Source organism: Calonectris borealis, chromosome 2 (assembly GCF_964195595.1).
Source record: "Calonectris borealis chromosome 2, bCalBor7.hap1.2, whole genome shotgun sequence".
NCBI classification, from domain to species: domain Eukaryota; kingdom Metazoa; phylum Chordata; class Aves; order Procellariiformes; family Procellariidae; genus Calonectris; species Calonectris borealis.
The window spans coordinates 32,772,754-32,793,512 of record NC_134313.1 but is presented as its reverse complement, the minus strand read 5'-3'; the positions used below and the strand labels follow the sequence as shown (position 1 = coordinate 32,793,512).

At 45.4% G+C, this 20,759-nt stretch overlaps 1 protein-coding gene across 1 annotated transcript in view; it reads right to left on the bottom strand.

Annotated features, from left to right (window-relative positions):
* PAG1 (phosphoprotein membrane anchor with glycosphingolipid microdomains 1) overlaps positions 1–10,317 on the bottom strand; it is a 109,330-nt gene extending 99,013 nt beyond the window's left edge. Inside the window, exon 1 of the mRNA XM_075141597.1 lies at positions 10,155–10,317. The gene's annotated coding sequence lies outside the window, so the exon portion shown is untranslated. The remainder of the gene's footprint in view (positions 1–10,154) is intronic.
* Between the last annotated feature and the right edge of the window lie 10,442 nt (positions 10,318–20,759).

The window sequence follows — 20,759 nt, the reverse complement described above, 5'->3', positions numbered from 1 at the left end:
TGATACTGAAATGTAAATCAAGAGTATGAAATTAAATCTTCATGTTAAGAATGGAAAAAAAAGATTAATTCTTGCTTGCACTTCAGTCAATATAATTGACTGGAACAACAATTTAAAAGATTTGACAGACTGTCCACCAAGATACCCTGGAAAACTGAACTGTGGTATCGTACCTTGACACAATTAGCATAAAAACATTTCCCAATGCATTGGCAAAGTTAATGTGCTAAATTGCCAGGAATATTTTTTTCCAAATTTGGCTACACTGGCAACATGAGAAGTTGACTATAGATATAGAATCATAGAATCATACAGGTTGGAAAAGACCTCTAAGATCATCGTGTCCAACCGTCAACCCAACACCGCCATGCCCACTACACCATGTCCCTAAGGGCCTCATCTACACGTCTTTTAAATACCTCCAGGGATGGTGACTCCACCACTTCCCTGGGCAGCCTGTTCCAAGGCCTCACCACTCTTTCAGTAAAGAAATTTTTCCTAATGTCCAATCTAAACCTCCCTTGGCGCAACTTGAGGCCATTTCCTCTTGTCCTATCGCTAGTTACTTGGGAGAAGAGACCAACACCCACCTCGCTACAACCTCCTTCCAGGTAGTTGTAGAGCGTGATGAGGTCTCCCCTCAGCCTCCTCTTCTCCAGGCTAAACAACCCCAGTTCCCTCAGCCGCTCCTCATAAGACTTGTGCTCCAGGCCCTTCACCAGCTTCGTTGCCCTCCTCTGGACACGCTCCAGCACCTCCATGTCCTTCTTGTAGTGAGGGGCCCAAAACTGAACACAGTATTCGAGGTGCGGCCTCACCAGTGCCGAGTACAGGGGCACGATCACCTCCCTGCTCCTGCTGGCCACACTATTTCTGATACAGGCCAGGATGCCGTTGGCCTTCTTGGCCACCTGAGCACACTGCCGGCTCATGTTCAGCTGGCTGTCAATCAGCACCCCCAGGTCCTTTTCCTCTGGGCAGCTTTCCAGCCACTCTTCCCCAAGCCTGTAGCGTTGCCTGGGGTTGTTGTGGCCGAAGTGCAGGACCCGGCACTTGGCCTTGTTGAATCTCATACAGTTGGCCTCGGCCCATCGATCCAGCCTGTATGCATCCCATTTGACTACCAAGGACATAGTTAAGAAAAGAGATAAAACAAAAAAGAAAATCACATTTAAAAAAAAAAAATCAAACTGCATTAACAGATAATATTTGAAGTACAGATTCATTATAGGTGGTCTATAGGTGGTAACTGTTTACCTCAGGTCCACATGCATAATGTCACATGCTACTATGCCCTTGAGTGATGAATTAATCCACACAGAAAAGCTCTGTGACAAGTCACATCACAAGAGTCACGAAATGGAGGTCACTGTGCCAGCTAGCAAATGACACATTATAAAGGGGGAAAAAAGGCAGAAAATGCTCTTTATACTTTCCACTTCACTATGAACGTGAGGGATTTATTTCACTAATCCATGGCTGGCAGTGTTGGGGCTACTTGGAGCTGCAGAGACGGAGAGAAATATCCAATTTTCAAATCCCCTCCAGCTACATAAAGGTAAGAAAGAGAGCGCTTCTGCCACCACTGAGCTGTTGCTGCACCGCTGCCTGTATTAGGCCAATACTGTTTTCTGAAAAGGCTAAATTAGAGGAAGGCACACGTTACAAACGGCTTCCTCCTGCAACTAGGACAGCCAATTAAGATGGTCAAGATAGTGCCCAAACATACCTTTCTACGGCATGCTCATTTGTAGTTTATTTTGCCTGCCTGATTACAACGTTATATCCCTACATGAAGAGTGCGAGGGGGAGGAACTGCACAAGTGACCTTGCCTATCCAAAAATGAGCTTATTCAGACTATTTAAGCGTTAGGTCACAATTTACCATTCTGGGAGAAAATCAGTTTCCTTTCTTACAAAATGTACTAAAAATGAGGCAACATTTGACAGTACCTCAAAGTGTGAGACAGAATACACATATCTAGTTTGGCTTTTATATATTTTCTTCTTCTTTTTCCTTAGGCAAGCAAATCTATAAAGCCTCTCATCTAATGTGTTAGATTAATAAATGATGAAGCTACAAACAAGAGAGCCTCAACCTTCCATGATGTGTGCTCAATTACTTTGCATTTAACAAGAGTAAAGGAAAATGAAATTAATTTAATCTCTGTAACTGCCAAACTAAATGACACAATCTTGCTTATTATAACAGATCAAGACAATACATTTACATTTACCAAATCATTGTAAAAAGTGTAATTTTTACTCTGAATAGTTTTTTGTGATGTATTAGGTTCCATCCCTGGAAAAGTACCTACCAAACGCTGCAGCAGAGGTCATGGAGACCACCCTTTTCTCCACAACTAGGCTCTAGATCACAGCTACTTTTAAGCTAAACTCTATGACAGCATTTCAGAAGAAAGTTAAATTATATTTCGGAATGTGCTTGGTGAATATTCCTTACTAAAGTCTGGAACCGCAGGTTTTCTTATAGTTTGCAGGCTCTAGCAGTCTGAGCGTTGGTCTATGCACTCTGTTAGGAGGAAAAGTAGCTATTCTTTATTAAAGGAAGAAACTTCGGCAGGCAACACAATTTGTTAGGACATCACCCTCAACACCATCAGTAGCAAATTCTTTAGCAATTCCTTCAGCAATTTCTTCCTGCATCTCCCTTACACTCCAGTCTCCTCAACCAACGTCCCGGAGTGGCAGCCTGAGTGGCAGCAGGTAAGAGAGTTGTGGTGTAGGCACCGTGCTCCTCTGCACCCCTCACCCCCAAATCTGCGCCCTTCTTCTACTGCTCTTCCTAACTCCTGCTCCCATTGCACATCTGACCTCCTCATTAACTCTCCCCCACCATGGCACAATCCCTAGAAGAGGACTTCAGGTCATCTTTCTCTGTGTACCTCTTCCACTTCGAAATCATCTTGCTTGGACATGAGTAACATCTCACTCCCAGCAGCACCCCAGGTAAGGTTTCTGTACAGCCCCGTACAGTGGCACTAACCCTTCCCTACGTCTCTGGAAATAGCCTGCCTGAGGCAACCGAAGATTTTCCTCTGCCATTATTTGTGGCCACAGCCTGGTGGTGGCTCACAGCCATGCGGCAACAGGCATATCCAGGCCTTTCCCTCCTTCAGTCCCTTCCAATGACAAGTCTCTAATCCCTTTGGCTTCAGCTGCAAAATTCCCATTGATTGATAATGGATTTTCCACTGATGTAGAATCAGGCACTTTGACTACACCACTACGAATTAACAGAAGAGAGCTCTGTTAATCCTTTATAAGGAAGCTTAATCTTTTGGTTTCCAGAAGAAGGAGCGAAGGCCCCCTTTTCCCCAGTATCAGGCAGAATGTGACCATTATTTCAGAAAATTTTTCTCATTTTATTTGATCGAAACCAGTATTTTTTGCAAGACACAAATCCAGACAACACCACAGATGCACACTTCTGCCAGGTAAAAAAGGAGGAGTTTGAGCGATGAATCCTGAAGCTGAAAGCTGGGATCAGCGCTCTGGGACTTACATTTACTCCATAGAAAGTGCTGTCATCTGGAAACAGCAGACTGACAAAGCCTTTATAGCATTCACCTTTCAATTAAACAAGAGTAACATCTGAAACCTCACATTAAAACAGCTGTAAGATTTGTTAGGGTTCTCTCTCAATGATGTGATTTGAACATTTCCTGTACATTAGCAATAGTTAGGGCTATTAAACTGCAAGCAAGTATTAGCACCTTTAAAGACTGTTACAGAACTTGGCTAATAACTCTAAAGCAATCAAGTCATCAGAAAGATGAACTGATCTTACATTAAGACACTTTTTCCATTAAAATGAGATTTTGTTAGATCAACTCAACTCAAATACACTTTATTAAGTCAGTGGGTAGCAGAACGGCTCTTCTTTCTTGCAAGAAAAGAAATTCATCACTACACTTCAATGTCTGGTAAATAGGAGCTCAATAACGCAAATTCTTGCTCAAATGAGAAATCACTGCTCACAAAGACTTGTCCCATTGCAGTCAACAGTTTGAGCAAGAATACTTAACCGCAGTAAAATCTTGAAAGATCAAGCCCAAATATCACAGTTGTAATTGGTACTGCACATCAAACGGCCCTTAATTTGAGGCCCTATCCTGCCGTGCATTAGATGCAAAATTTTCATTGATTTAGTAATTCATCATAGGCACTGCTGCTACGATAAGATGAAAAGAAGTCTTAACTACAGCAGCTAAGTCGTTCCTCTAAAATACTGGAATGCCACGTATCTCCGTAGGACAATAAAAGATTTATCTTTTGTCATGCATTTCATTGCTGCTGTTTAGTTGGGTGACCTTTTGAAAGGAGCAGTGGAGGCTGACGTACACCTTCATTAAAGCAGCACCTCCTTCTTCCCCCGCGCCTGCGAGAACAAAGCGCGGGAGCGAAGAAGTGAGCAATCCACAGAGTAATGAAGAGATTTTGTTTCAGAGCGTTTTTAATGCGTTTCACTTCTGTACGCGTGGCACAACACAACTAGCTAAACTGGATGTCTGAGTATTTGAGGTGTCAAATAGTGAGTTGAATCTGGACTTTAGTTGTCGTGTTTTTTAAAGTACAACACTGCTAGATTTAAAGCTCTTTCACAAAATTCCTCCAACAGTCACAGAAATCATTCTTTATAGTATTTCCCACTCATCAAGATCTCAGCAAAGAAAAAGCTCATACTGAAGAATTTCTGTAATTATGATGACATAGTTGTCTAAATAGTCTAATATTCAAACTCTCATAGGCATATCACCCAGCTTTGAACAGAACTTTGTTCCACAATGGAATGAAATGGACCTGAACTTTTCCTATTAAGAAAAGATAAGACCAAATTATGGTCTTTTTCTCCAAAACAGGGTTTATCCTTTTCAAAACAAAGAACTTGTCTTTAAAGTAAAATGGTTTTATAACTGTGCTTTTTAAAGAGAAGATCCAAAGACTCTTTCTGTGATACAGGAAATACAAACATTACATGTTGGTCTTCTTCATGAAGCAAGGACAGTGAAATCATACAGCTGTATTTGCTAGGCACGCTTTCCACAAGAAGTCGTTAATCTATTTACAAATGCTGTCATTGAAAACAGTCATCCTACAAGTCTTGAAACGAAACCAAATCCACTGTCACGCAGTGAACGTCCAGATCTGCAGACCTATTCTTTGAGCTCTTCTTTCCCACAGCTTCCAACCAACAAGATGCTGCCAAAGTCAACACCACCGCTGCAGTCATATTTCAATGATTGTGTCTACAGCAGCTGTCATGACGGCCCCAAGGCCACCTTTAACACCAGATTCAAGTACTCCGTGAACCCAGGAACCAGGCTGGGGCACCGCCAGGACGTGTCCTGCAGAGCAAGCCCCCTAGGCACGTCAGCGTCCGGCCAAGCGGTGGTATGCCACGCGCAGGCTGTCAGCCCTCCGGCGCTCGGAGAGGCTCTTGGGGCAGCCTGGGCTCAGCAACGAGACCCTGTGCAGCCAGTGCAGGTTCCCCTGCCTCTCGAAACCTCATCTGCAAGCTGCCTTCCAAAGGGATGAGTTCAGGGAGAAGCTCATCAAATGAGGTGTTTTAAACCACATGTGGAACAAGCACTTGCTGCCTTTTTTGCAGAACAACCGCAGGAGAAGAGCTGTTTAGGGCAGCACTCGCTCCAGCATCTCCACAACTCTGGGAGCAAGCTCCACTCCCACCCTAGCCTGGTTAGACTAAACTGCTCCAGTACCAAAAAAAAACCAAGCTACTTACAAATCCATTTTAGATTTGTTTACATTACTTTGGAGGGTTTGTTATGTATTTGGATGAAAGGAGCCCATTAAGTACATCTATATTTACTTCATTACAGTGTGGCTCTTGAAGTTAGATGAAAAGATTTACTCTGGCCAAGTTTGTTTATTCATCAACATCAGCTAAGATATGTTTTCAAAGGCTCATCCTCATTGCATTTACATGAAAGCACACATTTTTTTTTCAAGGGTTGTTATCACATTCTGAGAGCTGGAAAAGGACAAAAGAAACTTTTGTGAGAATTATGAAATCAAGGATCAGCACAGGAACATTTCCCACCATTTCCAGTTATTTATGGGGGGGGAATGACCCACCCCTCCCCACCTGGAGTCATTCTTTCTCACCCTGCAGGTGTATCAACAGCCACAAGCTGTAAGAGGATGATCAACCCCCATGCCCCTAGCCCAGATTACGGTGACTGGCACGCTGCTTACCCAGGGACACCAGAAGTTAAGCCCACCTGAAGCACAGGAGTTTAAGCAAATGTAGTCTCCCAAGTTCCTAATTTTTGTATCTGCACTTTGACAAGAACAATTAAATTTTTTTCACAGTGGCGTTGAAGAAGAGCTCTTCATAACTGCTAGCAAAGCATTACATAGAAATACAGCCCACCACCGACCAACCCCAGCTGTACAAGTCCTAGTTACCTCTGACAGGAACCCAAACATGACTTGGTACTTGCAGCCGTTAATATCAAAATTTTATCCCCAAGTTATGTAAATATTTAAATGACATTTATGGACAGTATCTTTCCTCGTGAGTTTACACTTTCCCACGGAAGACTGAGTGATAAACAATGCGATCTTTATCCTTCACACTGACTATTCATTCATCCTTTCTAAAACGAATACTGCTTACATACGACCCAAGAGGGCTGTAACAAGGCAGTATTTATCTGCCCTAATAATCTGCCACCGCTGCTTTAATTAAAACCTGGTTATATCACATCCACAAAGCGAAGGAACGCCTCCCGTCACTCATCATCTTCACCTGACAGCTGTGCTTGGTGCACCTTTGCAGGAGCAACCTTTGCAGGTCCCACCACCCGCAGCTCGCCCTCCCCTGCCCAGGTAACTGCGGGCACAATGTTGTAAAAACCGCTTCACCACGGAAGAAAAGCAGAGCCAAACTGCAGAGGGGTTTTCAGCCTGGGGCCTCGAGTGAGTCACCGAACACCTGCGGGTTGGTATTTAGCCCGGTTCATGAGCAGGGCAGTGCTGCCTGCACGGCCATGGGGTTTTCGGGAGGTGAGGGGCCGGGGAGAAGGCGAGATGGATGTGGCACATGTGCCTGCGAGAGACCTACAGAGAAGCCATGGCATGGCGGGGCAATTCAGAGCGTGAGGGATACCAGGATGGAGATGGGGGAAGAGCAACCAAGGACATCTCAACTCCCTTCAGTAAATTTGCAGCCGAATCTTCAGGCTTCAGCTTCCTCATCTGCATAGCAGGATTTTACAAGGCCTCTGAGAGCCTGCACGAATGCACAATGATTTTAAAATCTAGAGTTTATTACTAGCAGTACTACACAAATGAGTGTGCACTGCTTGCCCTTTCCATGTTTTAACCAACGTAAGCAGTATCTGATCATACGAACATTTAGAAACACACCATCTTCCCAAGGAGGAAGCCGTCCTGAACTTCTTCCCTCACCAGAGCAGTTTTTTGGCATCGTTATACACAGTGTAAGACCTGCAACCGATAGCATCCTTGGGATGCAGGGATGGGCAGCGAGCAGCCAGGGCAGCCTGCCTGCAAGCTACAGGCTGTACAACCAGGGACAGGGCCAGCAGCTGCCATTCATTCAGCAGACACTCAAACTTGCGAGGGGGCTCTCTCAGCCCTCGCTTGGCACCCCGCAGGTGGGGGCGAGTCTCGGCATGCTGCGCCCCTTCGCCCCGCCGGGGCTCCCTGCAGCAGGGCCACCAGGCTGCAACACGCCCGCCCGCCCACCGCCGCTCTGGGGCTGAGCCACCCTCGCACCCAGCGCCCAAATCTGCTCCGTTCTCAACACCTGGAAGCAGAGGCATCACTAAAGAAGCCTGGGTAATGTTACTTGAATGATTTATTGTTTCAATTAAGTGTTAAACAATGTTTTCAAGCCTTCTTGGTCTATTAATCTTATTCTTACATTATATTTTGCAGTTACAAATGATACAGTGTTAACTACTTTGAAAAAGACCCTCCATTCTCCATCGCCATCCTTACCAGAAGAAAAAAGACTCCGTCCTGTTCCAGCCATTGAACTCTACAGCACTTTACCACCAGCATCAATGAGCTGATAAACAGATTTAACTCCTTTGTGTGTCAAAGAAGCCAGCGCTGCCCCAGGAAAGAGTGAGTGTTCCTTAACTAAATGCCACTGCACAGCCAGTAAGGAAAACTCGATTGCATTTCTTGTGGATTCCTCAGAACAGTGCTTCTTAAAATATAAATTAGCTCTAGATTATTGAGCATTTCTTATTTAGGACTTGAAAACCAGTTGCCTCTTTCTGATCAATATAACTTTAATAGCAGGATAAATTTAGAGCCTAAGTTATCTAGTAGCAGTCATTTGTATACAATACATGATCTAAAGTCACATTCACATTCAGGTGCCTGGCAATGAGGCTTATGAGGAGCACTGTGCCTTAAAATGCAATGGATTACCTGTTTCTTTTCCTCATTAAATGACATTTCATAAAAGGAACCGAACAAAGACAGGTGAGCTTGCTGAGTGTCATATCCCGCATCCTTTACTCATACGAGCAACGTGTTGCCTTCAGATCAGCTTCTCATTTGAAAGTTGCAGATTCCCATTCCTGACCTGAATATTGATTTTATGTTAATAAAATCCTGTGTTGAAATACTGGTTAAAGATAAAATTGCTCTTGTACTTCAGGCCTGCAAGATGTTGCGCATACTGTACTCACAATTTTTTTTCAGTGAGGGCAAAAGACACTCACCCCTTACAGGAGATGCTCCACAGGCTGCAGAATTTGGCCCTTGTTAAATAAGCTAACACCTGAATTAATCACTTTTCCAGTAAGGGAAGGCACTTTTGCTATATTGAAGCTGCGCACCTCACATATAGGTATATTTACCAGGGAAAAATTTTTGAAGATGTAAAATAAGAAACCCTAGAATTTGAAATTTCTACTTCTCATTATCTAAGAGAAACAAATACAATAACAAAGTACTTCCATTTACCTACTGGGTGTCTTTAGCAGTGCTTGCTTCTGCAAATTCTCTTAACAGACACTGCTCCGGTCATCATTTAACTGCAACGCAGACAGACTTCAAGAGGACTAAGGAGGATTTGTTTCTGGTTTCACACAGCGCACCTATTTTTTTGAAGTTTAATTTAATAAAATAAGAACTCTGGATAAAAGTTAATTGAGCACGGCTGCTAGGAAGGGGAAAGATCTTTTCTACCAAAAAGATCTTTGCTCTCCCTCTCTCTTTTTTTCTGCATTTGTTGCTTAATGGCTCAGTATTATTTCAAAGGCCATTCCTTTTACAAATGTAATCAACTCAAGTATTCAGCACCACAGATGATATATTACTCTCCTTAAAACTGAATCTCTGAGGACCTTTCTTTAGAAAGAAAGGTTAAAGAGCTCTATCATTCAAAGCATTATAGTTCAGACACCTATAAATCACTATGTTTGTTTATTTAGATAATTGGGTCCATTAGCGTATGTAACATTCAAGCTACACAACTTTCTGGTATGACTGTTCGCCAGTTTTTTCTCTCCCCTCCTAGAAGCACTAAGGGAAATAAATGCCTCAAGCAGCACACACGGCAAATGATGTGTTGGGACTAATTTGTGCTTGCAGCTCTCTCCGAAACGCTTTGGAAAGCAGCCCCTGCTCTCCCCTGGTGATCCCTTCCTTTTAAAGAGTTTCCAAGACCAAGAGCAGATGCCACTGTGAAACAAACTGGAGTCTGTCACCACGTAACAGGATTTGAATGAAAATATAGTTAAGGGGCTGACTCGCAGCAGCCAGAGCCGGGAGGCGCGGAGCACCCCGCCGCCGCGGGATGCCGGGGGGCTGCGCCCGCGAAGCCGCACAGCAACCCCGGCCGGGGGCCGGACCCTGCCCGCCTCGGACCGTGCCCTGCACCTGCGACCGCTCCCGGCCAAATTATCCCCCAAATGGCCGCCGCGGCCGGACAGGGGCAGCCCTGCGGTGCGCGCCGCGCCGAGCCCCGCAGCCCTGCGGCGGCCCCACCACCAGCCTCCCGCAGCCGCGCAGCCTCCCGCAGCCGCGCAGCGACCCGCGCCCGCAGCGACAGCACACCACCCCCCCACCACCACTCCCCCAAAACACAGACACGCCAACTTCGCGCACCGTTCCCAACTCACCGGCAGCCGCCGGCCCCGCGGAGAGGCGCGCCCGGGGATGCCGCCTCCCGCGGAGCGCTGCCCGCGGAGCGCAGCCCGCAGGGGCCGGGCAGCGGCGCGGCGAGGGGAGGGGAGGGAGGAGCCGCAGCAAGTTGCAGCGCGTCTCTCTCCTCTCCCCTCCCTCCCTCCTTCTCCTCCTCCTCCTCCCCCCTCCCCCGCCTCCGCCCGGCAGGAGGGTGGCGGGGAGGCGGCGGAGAGGGACGGAGCGCGGGCGCGGAGCGGGTGCGCGCGGCAGTGCGCATGTCCCCGCGCCCGCCGCCGAGAGGCGGCCGATGCGGCGGCGGCGGCGCCGCGGGCGGGCAGCGCAGGCCCGCAGCCCCCCGCGCACCGCAGCGCGCCTTTGCGGAGGCTGCGCGGGGCACGGCTTGCCGCCGCATCCCCTTGCTCCGCGGAGGCGGGGGCACGGACACGGCCTCGCCAGCCGGCGCCGGGCTGCCCGCCTTGCGGGTGGGGGGGGGTCTCGGCCGCCCCCGAGCAGCGGGGAGCGCAGGCGGCCCGCTGGCGGAGGGCTGGGGCCGGCGGCCGGGGCCGCAGCGGCTTGCTGGAGCCGCCGCCCCCGGCTGCTGCATATGGACGCCCCGTCTCCAGGCTGCTCGACTGGAGGGTGCTCTGGTGGCCAGCCTGGAAAAGGAGGGAAAAAGGATGAATCCATGCGTCCTATTTTTTTTTCCCCCATTAAATGAGCGTAACTAATGAAGACAGGTATTATGACAAAAGGGACCTCCGCGTAGTTACTGGTGGCTTTTTAATGCTGTACCAAGGTCTTTTAAGTGAAAGAAATAACCATATTTTACATGATGTAGGAAAGTGCAAGGACTTTGAGTGGAAAGCACTGCAAGAGCAAAGGCAGGAAAGGCTGCAAAGGCAAAATGTCTAACTTAGATCTCTGGGGATTTTCTAGGGAAATTGCACAATTACCATAAGTTTCCACCCAGATGTAAGGACTGACCTAACACCCAGTGAGTTTCTTACTTCCTGAGAACAAGTTCAAACCCCATATTCCATTCTGCAGTAACACAGATGTCACATACGTGGCTGGCTCAAGGTTTGAGCCTGAATCTGCATTAGATGCTTACCAAGAAAGGATTTACCTATGCAGGGAAGTGTCAGGGGTTTTATTTGTTTTTTTTTGTTTAATAATCCAAATACAGCAGTACCTTCAGCATTTTCGTCTTCACCTAGCCTTTGGCAAGATTATAGCTCAGTTTATTATCTCCATGCACATCCATCCAATGAATCCTCAAAGCTGATCCTTTCTTCACATCATCTTTCAGTATTGCCAGCTGTTGGGTTCCTCTGTTGATTTGTTTGCTTTTTTTTTTTTCTTCTAAGCCTTTTTTAAGCTCTGTCCAACAACTTCTGTCCTCCCTGGGCGACATAGTTCACATCTAGCAGAGTCCAGCCCATCTCAGTTTGTCCACATGGCTCCTGCAACAAAATGCGTATTATTCTACTATGTTGCTGGCCAGCTCTTGTAATATCCAGCTGATGGTCGTCATTTTACCAATCTGGTGTTGCTTTTCTTCTCTGTTCCTAACATGCCACTATACTGGCACATTTTAGCTGACCTAATGATGTTTTTCTCAGACTTTGTTCTCTGGTTTCCTTTGCCTGTCCTTCTTGCAGAGAGTTCCCATCAAATCCTTCCATTAGTAACAAGCAGGCTTTGTGAAACCCCTAACATCTGCATCCACATCCCACATGGTGACTCTGCAATGAACCCAAGTATCTGAAAGACTTTAACCCTTTCCCCTCCAATTGTATTGGTTTCTTGTTGTTATAGTCAATGAAGATTTGCACTTGTGGAGTCTTTAATCAGCACTTTTGTTCTACCTCCGTCCTCCCTCATTCTAGACCAGTGGTTCCCCAGCTCAACCCAAGGATTGTAGAAGTCCTATAAAGCCGTGGTAGGCCATCATAGCCATTTCGTGCCTTCATAGTGTTTTCAGTTTAAAGTATGAAATCACATTGTGATTTGTAGGAAATTTTGGAGGCTAACAGTAGTGTGTAGGTCCAAAAAGACTGGGAACTAACATTCTAGCAGCTACTCCCCTTCAGCTGTATCTTTTGGCACAGTTTGTTGTCATCAGCAAAATGCAGTTTTCCTCAAGTCTTCACAAGGGATGCACAAAGCATGCCAGTACACTGAAACCCACAGGAACTTTCCATCTCTTTAAACCTACTGTAGACATTCCTGGTCCTCCAGATACTTAGTTTATTTGGATTTAATTAGTTGAAAAACCTTCCAAAAACCATAAGCTAAATCAAAACCATATACTTGCTTTTGAACAAGAGTCACTATATATGGTATAAAAAGGGTATTACCATTAAAATTTGTATTCTCATGTTAACCTATACTGCTGTTGAAATGTAAACAAAGCCAAAGACAGCTCCAAAGGAGCGGGGCGGCTCTCCTTTGCCTCTTCCTTTCTTCTCTCCCACCTCGTTTCTCCCCTTTGCCCTCCAGCTCCAAATACCATTTGGTTTAATTTATCTTCCTCTGTATTTAGGAAGAAAACAATTATTATATGTTTCTCTTTTAAATCTAGGGAAGTGGGGTTTGCTCATTAACTAACCTTTATTTGCAGCCCTATTCAGCACACAGGCAAAGATCAGGAAGGAAAGGGGAGATGCAGAGAATGAAGGAAAGGAGACAGCCTGCCATCTCTTGACAAAAGGGAAAGATCAGCCACGGAGCCAAAATGGAGGGGTAGGTGGGGGGCGTAAAGGCAATCGATAGCTGGCAGAGATGGAGGGAGAGGAACCAGGTAGGCAAGAGGCAAAGATGAAGTCCTTCAAAAAGGCTAGCAAAAATCAAGCACTCTTAGACGTGATTAATTCTGCACTCCGCAAGAGTGAAAGTATTCCCTCCTGTCATTTCTCTGACAGGCGCTCCCAAAGGCCCCCATCGCTGCGAGAGCTCCATTATCCGAGGCATTGCGCTGATACATAAATGACGTGGTCCCTGCCACAAGGGCCCTACAGTTCAGCACGAGCCAAGATGCAACAAAGGAATGTAAAAAATAGCATAAGGGACCAGGAGAGGAAGGAAAGCTGAAACCTTGCAAGCCTATGTTACGCAACTTAATGGTTATAATCATAAATAATATAAGAATAATGTACATACATAGTAGAGACCCACCCTCCATCTCAGGCACTTCCATTGCTTTTTTTTTCCCATTCAAGAACCAGGAAAAGTCAAGCACCCGATTTAACCTTTTGCCCAAACGGCTGTTGTTGGTAGTAGTTAGGGCAGCAGGCTAACACAGTAATAGCTGAAGCAAAAGGCGTACGAGCTGCTGGAGGTCACAGCCCTTGACTTGTAACATTTTGGGAGAGCGGGGGCAAGGAGCAGCTGGACACGTACAACCTTCGCTCTGACCCGGGCTGGAATAGCCCATCTCTGTCCCTTGCTCAGCCCCTGCGCTGCCCCGCATTGTACCGGCACAACTCTTTGTGAGCGAGCTGGATACAGAAGTTATTTTTCAGTTGGATCAGTTCCCAGCCCAGGTCCTGGTGAAGGTGTACCGATACCCTGGCCGCCCGGCCAGCCAGCACGGGAAGGCGCGGTGGGGGCAGGCAGGGGGGCAGCGGGGCTTGCAGGAGCTGCTGGAGGCGTTACGCTCCAGGGGCACAGTACTGGCCTCGGCTGCGCTTGTGCAAAGCAGGTGGTTTTACTAAACTGCATTTTCAGATGTCTAAAGTGGATTTAGGTGCTCAAATTTAGACACCTTAGGTTTCAGTTTCGTAGGATGGTATGCATTAAGCCAGCAGTTCACCTCCACCAAAACGAGGAGGCCCTGTTCCCAGCCATGTGATCCCATCATTTCTCTTTTATCAGCTTTGCTACCTGTGAATGAATGAAGCCCTTCACTCACCAGTGCTGTTCACTAATCGAGCAGAAATGTGACCCAGAAGGAAACAGCTGCCTGGTTTTCTGCTGGGTCAGTGAGTTGAATCAGCTCACAGGCAAGTCAAATAAGCTCCAGAGCCACCACAAGTGAGGAGGCAGGGTCTTTGACTGGAAAGAGGTCTGGGTTAGAGGAGAAAGAAAAGGAGGAGAAGGAACAAGACTTCCCCCTTATGGCAAGAGCAAGCCATTGGATATGCTTAGGTGCTCACAGATGCAGCTTTAGAGGTCAGTTTACACGTGTTAACCCAGGAATGCACAAACTCTGCAGGAGCAGGCAGCTCTGCAGTTTGCTGCAATCCCTAAGTTCTTATTTTATATAAGAAAGTGAGGTCTTAGTTCCACATCTCTTATTCATATAGAAATACTCATTAAAGAAGTTTTAGTAAGTAATTGGGGAAAAATCTGAGTTCTCAGCCTGCAGGGTTCTGCGGTTTGGGGAAACTGAAGCATCTTTTGAAGATATGTTGAGGTGTATCCCCTAATTATCATTTGTGTATAGTATAAGCAAACCCATTATAAAGAGAATGCAACTTTAAACTACACGAGTGTAAATTTCCCATGGGTGACTAATGCAGAGAAGTACCGTGGGTTTAAACAAGCCCTTCCAGTGTCCCTCACCCATGCCACTTTGTGTGATTTAATGTGCTCTATCTGCCTTAAGACGGGGGAGAGGCTCATCCTTGCTCAGCGCCCTCTCCCTGCACACTGGGAAAAAAAATTTGAATAGACTGACGTGTGTTTCTTTCTTCATGCCAGCCCTGCATCACTCCTAGCCTCTCATCCATCTAGCGTGGACTTTGTCCTCACTTAACAGAGCGTATTATGGAATTGCCTGGAGCTGCCCACAAAGATAACAATTACCTCTATAGGTACATTTTTGGCCTGGTTTTCAAAAGGTCTGAGCAGTCCTACTTTAAGGAGCAAAAGGACCCGAGGGTACCATCACCTCTGGAAATCAAGCCATTAGAAATAGGAAGGGGACTTTAAAGGAGGCGTGGGGGCTGGTAGGAAAGCACTGCTTCCATTCAAGGAGCACGTCAGTAACAAGCTGCCACTGGCACTGTCCGATTGAATAACCTAATAGAACTTTCTTACAGGCCAAAAAAACCCTGTGAAAGCCTGGATGGCTACAAGCTGCATCTCTGAAATCAATGACAAATCGCATTATGGTTGAGGCGCGTAAAATAGTTCTGTCAAAGAAATGGCTCCTAGCATGGCGGATTTGTCTGAGACGGTCATTGTTCGTTCTGCCTCCTGGTTCATGCTGAGGCCTCGAAGGCAAGGAAGCTATCTTCTGACAAAAGCGTTGGGCCTAGGTTTTCTACAAAGGAGAGAGATTTATTAAATGGGCAAAGTCATTCCTTGTGACGCCACCATCGGGGAAGCCCACTTCCACGCTTCTCGTCAAGGAGGAAGGAGAGAAGACTAAAGGAGCTGCTGTACCTGCCGAGCAGTGCTTGGACCCACGATCAGACTTAGCAAATGACCGGTCTTCCCCACCATGGGGTGGGCTCCGGGAGCCCGGCAGTGGCTTCTGACTCACTTTGCCAGCCTTGGAGTGCCTCGACCGGGCTGGGATCACTCTTCAGGAGCACAGCTACAGGGCAGCAGAGCAAGGTCTGCGGTGCATCTGCCCAGCACTTTTCCACACACAGCTTTCCACCCAGGAATCCTATTGTCATGAGACATCAGATGTTTTAGGCTTATCAATTCTGGTGACACAATCCAGCAATTTATTTTTAGAGGGAGTGAGCAGGTGTCCGTGACAGCATTTTAGCTGACAGTGCTTCAGTATTGCTATTCAGGAGGACTTGGTTGTTCTTTATATCTTGACTCATTACTGGAAAAGATGGTTATTTTTACTGCTTTACTTGTTTTTAGCTTTAGGAATGGCCTGAATGAGACAAAGGAAAACACTTGCACCCTTAAACTGACTTTCATCCATCAGACTTTCAGCATGCTGATAGGAAACTGGAGAAGTGGTACTAATGATTCATCTGCAGCACTGATTGTAGATGATGGTTGGGAAAGAGAACGAAGATAATAAATTAAAACTAATGACCGTAACTGATTGAGAAAATATTTTGGTTCAGAAAATCACATAAAAATCAGTTTTTTCACAAGTATTAGAAATCTGTGTATGAATTATTCAGTCAGAAAATTGGTTGCTAGTATTAAAAATAATGACTGTCTACATTCACAGTTACAAACTATTTTCATTAATTATTTTTTTTCCTGCATAACTACCTTAAAAAAAATCTTTAAGACTGCTGTGATATAATCCTCCGTCAATATTTTTTAAACTGTCATTCAAGAACATGTAGGATCATAGTGTTCATTTTCTAGGAGAAACAATACAGTAAGTGAGTTTGACCAAAACCCGTCTGAACGTAATTACTAGGATGGCAGACTGGCTTCTAATGAGAGTCACGCAAATTACTCAGTCTATCTGAGCTCCCACTCTTTGTATTAAAAATGCGATAACTGTGCAATTTCAGTTTTTTGCAGCAAAGTTCAGAACATATTACTGGCTTTGGTGAGTAAAGGACCGATTTCCCATTGCTAAATATGAACAGAGATGCTGCTGCAACATGTCTAGAGAAGCTGAAGCGATTCTTAAAAACGCACTGAAAAAAACCCATCAAGAAATCCATTACCAGAGAGGAGCCCATTACGAACATCTAGCCTGACCACAGAGCAAGTGTTTGGAAGCAAATCAGAACCTGCCCGAGGAACTGAGTAAAAAAGATTTTCCGAATTCACTAATGCTCATTTCAATTAATAGCCCACCTGCCAAGTGTAACGAACCTGAACATATTGTGGCCATTAATGCGCAAAAGTAGCTTTTTGCCAAAAAAAAGAAAGACAAATTAGTGAAAGGAAAATCAGTAACATTGCTACTCTGTCACATGCTGAGGTAAAAGGTTGATTCTTGTGAAGGCTAGAAAAATTTCTTTGCCTTTAGGCTAAGAATGATTAATTATTACTCACAAAGACACCAGAAAAATACGGAGAGCAGGAAGGAGAAGGGCTGAAGTATAGTCCAGAGTGACAGCTGTGGTAGTGCAGGAGGTGAATTACATTTCTCAAGGTGAAAGTTAGTGGACGAGGCACTGCAGCCCATTCCCACCCCGAATGGGAAAGTACAGGTTCTGTCTCCCTGGTTCATGGTCTGGACGAGGGAGGGCTCAGGTCCTGGGGGCTGGAAGGAGTCCAGGCAAATGCTCAATTTGAATGACAAATGCTTCACCAATGTATGACTGCTTTTCACAGCTGACTGCATTTAGGAAGGGGTTTGAAGGATTACAGCCTAAAGCGGTTGACCTTTCCCACCTCCCCTGCCAGGAAGCTGGAGGTCAAATTAAAGGTTCAGAGTTACACGGCACGCTAAATGCCGCGCGTGGGGTCAGCTTGTGGCGGTCCACCTTACAAGAAGCGCCATCACAAGGGCTACAGGTGGGGGGAGTGACCACAGGGGCATCAGCTCCTCTGAACGCAGCAGCAGCCCACGGGAGGTGAGCTGAGCTGAGCCAGTCCTGGTGCACAGCTGTGACACCAAGGAGCCCAGCTCCTACAGAGTCTTCTACCTTTTACTTCTGTAATAGCTTTTCTGGATGGCTTTGAGTTGTCAGGCAATCAGAAGAGAAGCCTGGAAGACCTGAAAAAAAAAGAATAATATTTTTGAACCCCAAGAATGATTTTTATGGCTATGTATATCTCTCCTCTCTGTTGGTATCTTACAAATAAGAAAGAAGGATTTTAAAAATAACTTTGAAGTTCAGTTTTAATACAGACATCATAATTAATTAAAACTGCAGAAATTAATTTTGAGCTGAATGCATACTTCAGGTGCCCCAAGACAGGGATGTATTTAAAATGAGAAGCAAACAAAATCCATTACATAGAGAAGAATTACAGACAGAATGAATTTTAAGCAAGTCATTATTTGAAATGCAAAAATGTAATATATGTGTTTTAAAATAAGTTAGATGAAAGATTTTTCCACTTTCTTTTCCCACCTTTTCAAATCTTGTGGAAGGAAACATGCCCCAGGCAAACTCAGGAACTATTCCCTTTTTGGTAAAAAGGCCTTTCTGTTTCAAAGGCTATCTGCTCAGTTTTGTAGCTAAATCTATTTCAAATTCAGGGAGAATAAAGCTTTTGATTTAGTACAGTGTTAATGTTAGGAAAAACATTTAATCCTCAGTGTTCTGAAGTCTCTCTAAACTACTAGCAGATACTACCCTATATGCAACATTCACTCTCCAAAATGCCTGCTACTTTCTTTTTTACTTTTTTTTTTTTTTTTGTAACAAGGCAAGTATAAAAGAAAATAAGCCAAATTAATACCTTGGTTGGAAGCATTAGCTCACTTCCAAGGGACCTGTTAGAGGGGAATCAGTTGTCCCGTCTTGGAACAATCTTGGGATGCAAACCCTTTTTTGACATCTTCAGACACAGTTTTCTTCCAGGTGTTAACAGCTGTAGGCTGCATAGCCCCCTCCTGCCTTTGTGACCTGGCACGCTCCACGGTGAGTTATCCTCTGGGGTACTTCTGTGGGGTGTCAGGTGGGTGTTTCAACTCCAGTAAAAGCTGATCTCCCCCTCTCTAACTTCTGTGGTAGGGTAGTAGAGGGAAAATTCTTCCTGCTCATAAAACCAGGTGATCTGGTTGGCATCTGCCATGGTTGTCCCCCTCCATCTTGTCTGCCTAACACCTCTCCTACGCTGGCAGATGAACTCCCATGCAGCGTTAGCCTGGACAGAGCCTGGGAATGATGGGGGGGGGGGTGCCACAGAGGCAGAAATCCTTCCCTCCTTCACGTAGTTGATGGTCCTCACCACAGCAACAGGGATACACAGACAGAGGCTTTCCTTCTGGCCGCAGCAAGCCACACCAGTGCCGAAACACTCAGCTCCCTCATTCAGTGCTGTGTTGGTGCCACCACTTTTTGACTTATCATAGCGCTTATATCAATTATCACCCAACATTATTTATTAAAATGCAGGTTACTTTAAATATTGTTCTCAATTCCTTGAACTGGTGACCAGATCTGAAGAAGCTGATGAAGAAACAATATGCAATTCCCCACATGTCCTTCAAGCTACAGTGTAATAGCAAATTTGCTGACTTGTGTCCTTTTTTCCTTCACCAGATCCTTTTTCTTCCCTTTCCCACTGGCTATACTGTGTGACTGTACCACAGAGATATTAATGTAATTACTGGGCATGACAAATCGATGTGGGTTTTGAACTGCCTGGGTGTTATGTTCATGCCCTCTTTTCTGGGGCAGCCCTTGTACAGCCGGTGCAGGGAAGCAGAAACATGCTCTCTAATAACCTCACTAAATCCTCAACAGGACTAAAGCGATGCAGGAGATCATTTTACCATTATACTGGTAGTGATACAGCAGTTACAATGTCTGTCCGAGCTTCTGCTACAAAATAACATACTTCAGGAGTTCCTAACGCAGCTACAGAAAATGTTGCTCCGCTTTTTACTGAGGCTGCTATTATAAAATCAGAAGCAAATCCTTAAAGAGCTTAAGATCATAATCTGGTTGGGTTTAATTTATGAGAAGTCTTTCTTGTGTTTAAGAAAGCGATTAAGGATTTGCTCCCTATAAGCTCACACATGTCTGTCTGCTGGCATCGGAGTTGGGTATTCCTTTGTCTTTGTTTTAGGGTGAAAAGTCCATGTGTATAGACCCGGTGCTCTATACCACCTCGTTTGACAGCTTCCATCTACCGCGTGCACAGCTCGAGGGGCACGAATGCGAACAGCGGCGGAAGGTGCCGAACACGCCTGTCCTGGGCTTTCACCACCTCCCTCTCGGGCTGGTAAATATTCCAACACTGCCTTCCCGAGAAACTGCCTTAGCAGGGAGCAAGGGCTGTGGAGCAAGCTGGTGTTATTTTAACTTCAAGAATTGAAGATAAACTGTGCCGTGCAGCATGTAGCTGGTGTAATTCTACATACACATAAGCCTGGTTTTAGTAAAGCTGCTATTTTGCATGAAGAAAGAAAAAAAAAAAGAAGGAAAAAACTCCCAGAGTATTCAAGTAACTTCCTCACAAAAAGGAGAAGAGCAGAAAAAGGTGGTCATCGAAGATTATAACACATCTGGGGACGCAGAGACTGCCCTTTGAGACCAATTCCTATAGGGCATTTTAGTAGGGGCCTTCTATATCAGCTCGCTCCTTGGCTGTGCTTCTTATGAAAACTCTGGTCATTTTCCCAACATTAACATTCCAAATTCCATTTTGTGACTGACCTTTGTATTATTTGCCATTTCAGGAGGATGCTATATCCCAGTAAAACATTACAATTTTATGGTGCTGAAGCGCCAGAAGGATTTGGAGTGACTTTCACCAAGCCACCTGAAAAGTAGGGCAGTGGCTATACATTTTGAGGAGAACTGCAGTGCTACAGCAGAAACTGAGTTAATCCTGGTGTATGTGCATATACCCCCTAACCTCGCTGCAGGGGACAGTCTGAACATAAATATATCTTCACTAATCTTTTCTCAACTGATTATTTCTAAAGGGAAAGGCCTTAAATACCATGGGGCAAAATCTGTTGAGTTTGTTTGTTTGAACAGAGGCACCTAAATCCAGATTTAGCTTGTAAACTCTTGGGATGGGAGAATAAA